This window comes from Aphis gossypii, chromosome 1, assembly GCF_020184175.1.
Source record: "Aphis gossypii isolate Hap1 chromosome 1, ASM2018417v2, whole genome shotgun sequence".
Classification (NCBI taxonomy): domain Eukaryota; kingdom Metazoa; phylum Arthropoda; class Insecta; order Hemiptera; family Aphididae; genus Aphis; species Aphis gossypii.
Window position 1 is genome coordinate 9,720,087 of NC_065530.1, and position 9,438 is coordinate 9,729,524.

Below are 9,438 nucleotides of genomic sequence, written 5' to 3' on the forward strand. Positions count from 1 at the left end.
AATACTGCTTTAAATTCACTTTTATAGTTTTATTTTATTTTAAGTTTTACATTTTTTAAATTAATTTTAATCTGTTATAATATTAAGTTATTGCCTACCTACGACCTAACTATTATATGGTTAGCCTCCATTCAAATTACACGTCATAATGAATAAGAAATTTTGTTGATGATTTATTAGGACTTTCCAAGTAATAATGTGTTAAATCTTACTGTTTTAGTTAAAAATTGTTTTTATATATTATTATTATACTCGTAAATTGGCCAATTAAGTATTATTGTATAAATCATATAGATTAGTAAAATGTTATTTCTTAATATAATGTTTCTCATATTAAGATATTTCCTTACATTACCTAACCGAATTTTGTACTTTAACTGTAATAATATATTTATGTACATAATTAAATAACACAAAATGAATATTAGTAATAAAGTATTATTTTTATGTATAATTTAATATATTATATTAAATTAATGTTTAGGTGTTTTAAAATAGTATTATTTAAATTAAATATAATAAAATTAATATAATATGCAGTCTTAACCAACTAAAAATTGGAAAGACAATGTATGAAACTTGAGTTTTAGTCGAAATACCATTTTTTCAATAAAGTATTTTCACACTTATTATAAAGGTTAGGTATGCTGGTTAATTCGAGTTTCATATTTATGTGAAATTATAAATATACTGCAAACGCCTATGTCCATAATAATAATTTCCTAAAATTGTTCAACTTCTAAGCATGCTTGGTACATTGTTTGTCGCTAGTTTGTTTTATTCGACAAAATGTTAAAATTTGGCTTTGTTTCTTGGTGTACGATGATCAACTAAATTTGTTGTGTTAATTGTGTACTCATAGAAAAACAATCATGGTGATGATCAATCTACTTGTAACCAGAAATGTTCTTAAATTAATATAAAATGTATACAAGAAATGAGAAATAATATTATGTACAATAACTTCATATTAATATACAATTTAATTTAGATATGAATTCAAATATATTAATATTATACTATGAAATCTATTTTTAATTTTTTAATCTATATTTTTTATCAGAGGAATATATTGGTACGTACCTATATGATTTTCAAATTACCGTTTTTTTATGTAACACTGACTTCAACGATATTATACCGTGACAATACTTCATTGTTAATTTAATATTATTTATTTGTAAACTTTGTTCCAAATAAGATGACTTGCGCAAACGAACCGAATTGCGTCTTCAGTTTGCGTCGGAATAGATCGTCTACCATCGTGCGCGTTGCGAGAGCGGTCGTTAGCCACGCCCACCATGCGCGAACGTAAGTCATTTTATTTGGAAAGGAGTATATGTGTAAATTTTGTGTTAGTAAAAATACCGATAAGTTAAAATGTAATATAAATTTAAACAGCTTATAAATTTAAAATATTTATGTATTTAAGGGGTAAGATGCCACGGTGCCCAATTTTCAAATTTTCCGCAATTCTATAAATTTTAAAACTAAAATATAGTTACCATCTTAATTAAAATATTTTTCCACTAATTTACTACCCGATACCTATTTAAGGGAGGTTGATAGGGTGCATTATATAAAAAAAAATGACTTCATGGGAATAATTCTCAGGCCTTGTAGAATTGTCGGATTTTGGTAACTATATTCTTATTTAAAAAAAAGAAGACTTCCGACAGACCGCATCGAACTCCGATTTTTATTTTATTCAAAATAATAGTAAAATATAGTTTATACGAATTTGCTTAAAATTGTATTATTTTTGAAGACAGATTATAAAGTTTGAGATTAAAATATTGAAAAACGGAGATCGTTGCGGCCTGTAGAATTTTACCCTCTATTAGTTAAAAAAAAAATATCAAATTTGGTTGATTCTACAGAACAGGATCCATATTCCTCTAGAGAGTATTTATGTGTAGAAAATCGCATTGGCACCGGCTCCTTAAATAAGCAATTTCACAAGTAATTTATACAATCTCCCAAAACAACTTCAGAGAAGTAAAAAAGGTCTTCTGTGCTTTACTTAAATGGGAAAAAAAAATTTAGAGGTAAATAAAGACGTAAGATCAAACCACAAAATTCTGTGCTTAGTATGTGCAAGAGAGAGAATAAAGAAATGTATTATTAAAATTGTGCTAAATAAAGAAGTGAAATAAAACCTAAAAAATTATGTGTTATAATTTGCAAAATCGACTATTGACGAAAATTCGATGACATTAAATTTACCCACAGTTTCAGCTAAAAAAAAAATGCACATATGTTCCATAATTTCCTGCAAAATGTCCAAGGATGTACTTCTTCAATTTTTTTTTTTAATTTAAAAATTAGATTTTTTTCTTGTGTTATGGCACTCTGTCTCTCAGGCACAGGATTTTGATATTGATTTCAATTCTTTATCTATTTTGCTTTAATGTTTTTGTAAATACCAATTTTCGGATCGTCTGCTAGATTGTTTTCAACGTACATTTTTTCATTTTCTGTTGTATAGATGTTAAAATTTTAATATCCATATTTTGGTCTTGATTGTAGAGATGTGGTTGATTGAAAACTATTTTTTTCTTTTTCGAAACCAATTTCACAAAAAAAAAAATGGTAGACTGTTTTGTGTATTCATGGATTTTCCACACAGGGCATCGACGTTGGTTTTGTGAGTTAGTTGACATCTTTGCAATACAACAGTAACAATTTTCTTACATTTTTTAAAGGTATATCTTATTGATGCTTTGCTTTTTATTCTCAATCACTCATTAGATTATCCGTTCAACTTCCAACCTATTATAAACTGCGTCGTTAGAATTATTATACTGATCATTCAATATCATACACATTTCTAGTATATATTTTTCCTGTTGCAAAAGCATTATCTGTTTATCGTAATAAACTATCGTGATTTTATGTTTCTTCGTTTTGTCGAGTAAAACTTCAAAATAACCATCATCCTCACTTACGATCTCATCCTCATGTGCGAATTTCTCATCTGACAATCTATGAAAATGTCTTTATTTCTGTTAGTAGCAACTGGATCTACTCGTATGTTTTGCTTTGATTTTATAGGATAGCAATGGTTTACCTCCAAAAGTTAAGTGTTTTCTGCGTCCTTGTAAGTCAACGGAAATTTTTTTAAGCAATTACAGCGCATAATATTCATAAACGTATCTCTAGGCTTTTTTCTGTCATAAATTATAAATTTAATGTAGGATCATAACCAAATTGCGACTTATAAAGAATGCAACAGATAATATACCGCAATCACTATAATTCCCCTGGTGATGGACAGTAGGAGAAGTAACGCATTCAGTTTCTGCCGGAAACAAATTATCTGGACCCATCTGTCGTTATCTATATCATTATAAGTATAACTGGGCAGAACTGTAATCTGCTTGAAGCAAAATGGAAAATGTTTTAAAGTTTGACATTTTATCATTGTCTCCAAATGAGATTTCATTTTGGTCATATATTATTTTTGGGACCTCAATTTCCAAAGCAGACTGGTTGCATTGCATTGCAATGCAATGCAATGAATATACGTTGGGACTGATGAGCTGCATTCCATGTGTTTAATAATAATTAATTTATTGGCATTCATATGATGTGGAAACAAATAACTCAAATGTTCGATTCTCTTATCATAGGTTAATGTCTAAGTCATCTGATCATAACTAATAATAGACTGCAAATTTTAATATACGCATATCCAGTGCTCGATCAGACCTTCATTTGTAAGAGGAATAATTTCAATATATGTTTTGGTTTCATTTAATGATTGTGTAATAGTTTCCAAGTTGTGCAAAACTCGAAATTTAGAGCACCTTTGACTAGTTCTTTAAAAGAAATAATATATTGCAATGCGTCCTCACATTTGGAACGTTCTTCATAAGGTTGATTCTGTGAGGTATTCTCTCAATTTTTATATGGACTCATAAATAATATATTCCCGATTTAGACCAAAGTGTAGAGATATTGTACTTGCAATAGCATAAATTCCACAGTCAACACATCCTAGTTTTTGATAATGAATATTGGGAAATTGAACAACACCCCCTTTAAAAAAATAACTAGGAAATAGTTTATGCAAGACAGTATCATAATTTATGGAGCCGGCTTTTTTTGTTGCCGAATCTGCTATGAAAATATTTTGAGTGTCATAGTAGCTACAAACCCAATGTCCCATTCCACTTATATTCATGAAACTCAAAGATTTGAATAATATTTGTATATGTTGTATATGTTTAATGTTTATGGTTGGAATTAAAATAATAATAATATAACTGTAACAAATGCAACCAAGGTTACGCATGAATCAACTCGGTATTGCAAAATCGAAAAACTGGTAAATTCGAACGATCTCCATATAAAATGCATGTAAATACATAATAGTACATAATATGTATCTCTCTCTTCCCTCTATTCTACGACATCGAGCCGCCGTAAACCACAGAAAGCTCTCTAGCGAGAGCTATCGATATGTTTATAAAATGAATAATTTTATTTATATTTTTTTTAATGTTATTTAGTATTTACATTACATGCCTAAACCTTATATTTTATATTTTAAAAATTTTTAATATTTTTAATTTAAATTTTTATAATAATTTATTATACAGAGACACGAAAGCGTAAGTGTATATTACATACATTATCTATACATTCTAATTTTAATAATTTTATTTGAATATTAAAAAATTCTAAGAGTTGTCACAACATGCATAAATAGAAGAAAATAATATACTCTTTTTGTCTAATTCGAAGTAGATACAATTAGACAATACTACAATGAACCTAACAATATAAAATTTTTATATGAGTATATTTTATTGGTGCAATTAAGGTTAACTGGATAACTTCTTCATTAGAACTTTTTTTTTTTTGACAATGCCTCTATGCAACAATACCAATCATTTTTAGTTGTTAACAAACAAATTCCTATAACATAATAATAAACATAGTTTATGAAACAATAACTAAGCTTATTAATGTATATATTCATAATTAAAATCATTAAGATTGTTATCGACTTTTTACGGTCCAATTACAAATAATTTTAAAACATAATTTTGAATATATTGAATATGTTTTCTTTTTATTGAATAATAACAAATATATGTTTTAATATTCACAAATACAATGTTAACAATTAGAGTATGTCAAACTTTATATCATAACATAGGTCAAGAAATAAGAATACAATTTAAATACGCGAACAATAAATAATAACGAATAATACAATTCATTGTCCCTTTCCCAAGTACAAATATTTGGCTACTCACGGTTAAATTTGATAAACTAATTATAATGTGTTGTGACGGGGCGACGACGCGAGATGATTTTAGCCGGTGCGCGATGGTCGACAAGATAGGGTTATAGACATGTGTGTCCCCGTTCTAACCTAAATGGCCGAAAACGGAGGACAACACAATCGGCCGGACGCGACGACGCGGTGCCTATACAATCGGTGCGCGACGGTGAATATTACAAGTGTGTCCCCGTTCTAACCTAGGTGACCGAAAACGTGGGAAAACACTTGGAAAACGAAAAAAAAAAAATGTACATGGTTAAATACTATCGGACGGACGGTAGACGGACTGAAAACAAACGGACGAACTGCATTCGCGGCTCCGGGCAAGTAATCGGCCCACAGCTGTCAGCTGATCGGCCGAACAAATGACAATCGTCTAACTAGAGAGCCAAAAGAATCGTCAAATGCTAACCAGATATCAGCTGGGAGATCGACTGCTCGGGAAATTGGTTGTTTATTGCCTCGGATCGCTGCTCTTTTATGTATGTTTATCATAGCGTGCCGTTTGTATAGTCGCCCGTTTTTGCAAAGTAAGGTTTTGCGCCTTTTAGACTGTTAATATTTGATATGAATTATACTGGACGGTGCATATGTGTCTTGTAGTATTAGACGACAATTAATAGGCTTTTCGAAGGTGTGATTTTTACATATAAAATTGTAAAAAGGACGTCCCGTCGACCGGGATTAATGGGTCGCCGCCTCATAACGCGATCTATTATGTTTTTGAAATACGCGCATGAGTATCCAGCGACTCTGCCACTACACGTCGCAGGTCGTAAGTGTGTAATTGGTAACGAACATGGTACATATGCTATCCCATGTTCGTTACAAGATATCTAAAAACAATTTTCATCAGTAAAATTGATTAATTTATAAACCAAAATATCCTTGTTTTATAAAAATATTAACATTAATTTATGGATTTTTTATATTAATGAAAACAATAAAAGAACACTACAGAAACAAAATAATAAAAAGAGGTAAACACATTGTATTTCGTTTTAGACCAAATTTATTTTAAATATTTATGTATAGTTCATTTTTATTAAATTAATTTCTCCAAGATTTAATTATTATCATAACATTATATAACATTATAATATTTTATATAGCAGAATTAAACGATAACATAATTTACAATAAAATGCAGTACGAACATACAAATATAAAAAAAATATTTTACATGAATTTCGGGAACACACACAATTTACGGTTTCCGAAAAGCGTCAACTTAAAAACTAACATACATTTTTATAGTTTGAAGTATTTTTAGTTATCAGTTATCACTGATATTCTTCTCCCATTGTTACTTTATTTTTTTCAATGCTTATTTTATTGCTCAAAAATAATATAGAGGAGGAAGCCGCAAGGAAAAAAGCTGAAGGTAAATTAATTTTTAATAAATTAATGAGTTTAAGTATATAAATAATATAATTGTAAATTCGTTGTTTCATGAATTATTGAACTACTGATGATGACAATAAGAAAAATCGTGTAGGTTTTAATTATTTTCTGCGGAAGATACTAATAATGAATTTTTGACGTTTTCCAATTGCGCCACATTTCAGCCTTTTATACATTTCTAGTAATTCGATTGCTATCCTAAATCAGACGAATTAAAACTAATTTAAAGATAATTCTTAATTTGAACTGAGCCGTAAAACATATTTGACATTTGTGTCGTACAGTTCAATTTCAAAATGATTAGACAGTTTATGATATATCTAATTCACAAAGAAATCTATTTAAAATATACATTTGATTATATTATATTTACAATATTAAAACAATTGCACTTAAAATCTGCTCAATTTGAAATAAATAAGCATCTTGATAACTATTATTTAAAATACAATTTTTTATGTTTTTCTTTTAAATGAATTTTGGGAACACACACAATTTATGGTTTCAAAATAAGCGTCAACTTAATAACTCAACTTGGATTTTTATAGTTTGATGTATTATTTAGTTATTACCGATATTCCTTTCATATTGTTACTTTAATTTGTTTAATGCATATTTAATTGCACGAAAATAATACAGCTGAAGAGGAAGCAGAAAGAGCAAGCACTGAAGGTGAATAAATTTTTAATAAATTAATGAGTTTAAGTATATAAATAATATAATTGTAAATTCGTTGTTTCATGAATTATTGAACTATTGATGATGACAATAATAAAAATCGTGTATGAATATTTTCTGCGGAAGATACTAATAATGAATTTTTGACGTTTTCCAATTGCACCACATTTCAGCCTTTTATACATTTCTAGTAATTCGATTGCTATCTTAAGTCAGACGAATTAAAAATAATTTAAAGATAATTCATAAATTGAACTGAGCCGTAAAACATATTTGACATTTGTGTCGTACAGTTCAATTTCAAGACGATTAGACAGTGTATGATATATCTAATGCACAAAACAATCTATTTAAAATATACATTAAATTATATTCTATTTACGCACTATTAAAACAGTTTCACTTAAAATCTATCCATTTTTGAAATAAATAAGCATCTTGATAACTATTATTTAAAATACAATTTTTTATGTTTTTCTTTTAAATGAATTCCGGGAACACACACAATTTACGGTTTCAAAATAAGCGTTAACTTAATAACTCAACTTGGATTTTTATAGTTTGATGTATTATTTAATTATTACCGATATTCCTTTCATATTGTTACTTTAATTTGTTTAATGCATATTTAATTGCACGAAAATAATACAGCTGAAGAGGAAGCAGAAAGAGCAACCACTAAAGGTGAATAAATTTTTAATAAATTAATGAGTTTAAGTATATAAATAATATAATTGTAAATTCGTTGTTTCATGAATTATCGTACTATTGATGATGACAATAATAAAAATCGTGTATGAATATTTTCTGTGGAATATACTAATAATGAATTTGTGACGTTTTCCAATTGCGCCACATGTCGGTTTTTGTACATTTCTAGTAATTCGATTGCTATCCTAAGTCAGACGAATTAAAACTAATTTAAAGATATTTCTTAATTTGAACTGAGCCGTAAAACATTTTGGACATTTGTGTCGTACAGTTCAATTTCAAGACGATTAGACAGTATATGATGTATCTAATGCACAAAGCAATTCATTTAAAATATACGATTAATTATATTATATTTATAGTATTAAAACAATTTCATTTAAAATCTATTCATTTTAAAATAAACAAGCATCTTGATAACTATTATTTAAAATACAAATTTTAATATTTTTCTTTAAAATGAATTTTGGGAACACACACAATTTACGGTTTCCGAAAAGCGTCAACTTAAAAACCAACATAGATTTTTATAGTTAGATGTATTATTTAGTTATTACTTATTACTGATATTTTTCTCATGTTGTTACTTTAATTTGTTTAATACTCTTTTGATTGTTCGAAAATAATACAGCTGAGGGAGCCGATTTATTAACAGCTCTAGGTGAATACATTTTTAATAAATTAATGAGTTTAAGTGTATAAATTGTAAATTAATATTTTTTGCCTAGTTTTTAAAACTTTAATTATTACCATTATACTATGTAAATTTATAATATTTTAACCTACGGATTTTATAGATAACATACTTTACAATAAATTGCAATCCGAACATAAAAATAAGAAAAATTTTGTTTATCTGATTTCGGGCACACACAACTTACGTTTACCGAAAAAGCGTCAACTTAATAACCCGACTAAGATTTTTATAGTTTGATGTATTATTTAGTTTTCACCGATATTATTCTACTAAGGACTATTGTTAATTTAATTGGTTTAATACTTATTTGATTGCTCGAAAATAACATAGGTGGAAAAAAGGATCTAGAGGAAATTGAAAGTAAGTCAATTTTTTATTAAAATAAAGAGTTAAAGTGTATAAATTGTAAATTAATATTTTATTGCCTAGTTTTTAAAACTCTAATTATTATCATTATATTATGTAAATTTATTATATTTTAAACTATGGAGTTGATAGATAACATATGTACCTACTTTACAATAAACTGCAATCCGAACATAAAAATAAAAAAAATTTTGTTTTTCTGAATTCGGGCATACACAACTTAAGTTTACCGAAAAGGCGTCAACTTAATAACCCTTCTTAGATTTTTATATTTAAAACTTTTAAA

The 9,438-nt window shown here is 27.7% G+C and overlaps 1 long non-coding RNA gene across 1 annotated transcript; it reads left to right on the top strand.

Annotated features, from left to right (window-relative positions):
• The first annotated feature begins 2,510 nt into the window (after nt 1-2,510).
• Nucleotides 2,511-9,149, top strand: LOC126549202 (uncharacterized). The gene is made up of 7 exons (XR_007603345.1): nt 2,511-4,616; nt 6,247-6,276; nt 6,651-6,680; nt 7,340-7,372; nt 8,030-8,062; nt 8,721-8,750; nt 9,117-9,149. It is a non-coding gene; the product is annotated as an uncharacterized LOC126549202 (long non-coding RNA).
• The last annotated feature ends 289 nt before the right edge of the window (nt 9,150-9,438 follow it).